Consider the following 1,867-nt stretch of genomic DNA (forward strand, 5'->3'; position numbering starts at 1 on the left):
GTGTGTGTGTGTGTGATGTGTGTGTGTGTGTGTGATGTGTGTGTGTGTGTGTGTGTGTGTACGTTTGTTTGCAAATGAAGCATATTAGAATTTTTAAGTTCCCAATCTAAATGTTACTAAATTAGTGAAACTATGTTTTATACATTCAGCTCCCAGGGTACTCTTGTCTTTTAGGGTACCCTGGCTCAGGTCATGGCCTTTAAGGGCATGAGACACTTCTGTCTCATCTCTGAGCGCCTGGTGGCTCATGCTCTGGTGTCATTTGTTGCCGTTTCTGTGTCCATGAGCCATGGCAGCACTTTTCATTTGTGATTTTTTGCCTATGAAATCTATGCTTTTACTAATTTATAATAACAAGAGTCTTTTAGGGTAGTAGTCTTTTAGTGTCTTTTGTGTGTCAAAATGGCATTAATCATGTATAATATGTACAAAGTATATGAATTATACAGAAATAAAGAATTTTACACAGATAGTTTTATTTATTAATATCAAATAACCACAATAGCTTTTTATTTTATTTTTTCGATGGTTGTTTTCTTGTAAAAACTTTGTTACACTTCCATCCAGGTTTTAGCTAAAAAGTCAAAGATTCTGTGCATTAAGTCCGGAGAATTCAAAGTTAATAAAGTAAATTAAGAAAAGACGATGTTTGTTTGAAATTGTTTTCCTGTTCACAATGATCTGTTTGAAGTAACTTAGACTTGAAGGGGTGATGAGAAGAAGTGAGAACATTCTGCAGACAGTTATTCAAAGCATCTCAGGCTGCATTTAGAGTCAAAAACATGCAAGTGTAACTGTTATCTATTAATTGTGAATCTTTTGTTTTATTTAGCTAATATCAATATAATAACATAGCACTAAAGCAACTGTACATTAGTTTAATTTGTTTGGTGTTGTGTGTTGAACGGATGATGATTTGTCATGGAGATGATTAACTCCACAACAAGGAATAACTCTCTGCTTGCACCACAGTGCAATGTGCGATTTGTCTGGTTGTGTGCTGTTGTCTGCTATTTGTCTTTTAACATAGGTTATCAAACACAAACTAACCACAGTTCAAAACTGTGTTATTTTGTGATAAATGTGCTGTCAGTCTGTCAGCAGGCTGAGCAGCTGTGCTGACAGGTCAGAGACGTTGAATTGCACACAGTCAGGGTGTAAATCAGCATCTTCCTAAAAAACTTTAAAAAAAAATTAAAAATCAGCCCTAAAAGAAAACTTCTGATAGACTCCAGAAGCTGATGGTTGACATACTTGTTTAAAAGCCCAATCCAAGTAGACCCAACATTGTTTAAGTAAAAATATGCAACAGGAAACTTTTTAATAATAAAGCTGCAGCTGAGATTAATGCTTGTTAAAGTTGGTTGTTTTACATACACTCAGTGGTGGAAAACGCTCCAAAAATTAGCTCTGCAATTTCTAAAGTGCTTATGAAAATGTTTAGGTCCACAACTGCAAAGGCACTTATGCCATTGGAAAACTAGCGGAAGCTAATTTTAAAGCGCAAGTTCAAATTAACACTCACTAGCTGGCAATAATTCATGTACAACATATACACAACACTGCCAACTAGCAGTGTGTGAACCCTTGAACAGCTTATTTCTACAACCACTGACTGCTGGGGATGTGATTTCCTGAAACAGACCTTTTAGCTCCTGGTGTAAAAATTAAAAAGTTGTTGAGGATTGCTGGTTCGGCTGCTTCTTTGTCTTTTTCTTTTGTTTGTTGTAGATTTTTCATTAAAGAAGCATCAATAAAGCAATTTTAAAACTGTTTATTGGAAAACTGAAGCGATGCATTCTGGGTACATGATGGATTTGACTTGTGACAGGAAACAAAAGTTTTCCATGTAGATGCTGTAGTTGAC

The 1,867-nt window shown here is 35.6% G+C and overlaps 1 protein-coding gene across 1 annotated transcript in view; it reads right to left on the reverse strand.

Annotated features, from left to right (window-relative positions):
• Positions 1-1,867, reverse strand: part of sez6l (seizure related 6 homolog (mouse)-like) — a gene marked incomplete at its 5' end in the record, with an annotated part of 34,563 nt that overhangs the window by 7,233 nt on the left and 25,463 nt on the right.

This window comes from Austrofundulus limnaeus, unplaced genomic scaffold, assembly GCF_001266775.1.
Source record: "Austrofundulus limnaeus strain Quisiro unplaced genomic scaffold, Austrofundulus_limnaeus-1.0 Scaffold258, whole genome shotgun sequence".
NCBI classification, from domain to species: Eukaryota; Metazoa; Chordata; class Actinopteri; order Cyprinodontiformes; family Rivulidae; genus Austrofundulus; species Austrofundulus limnaeus.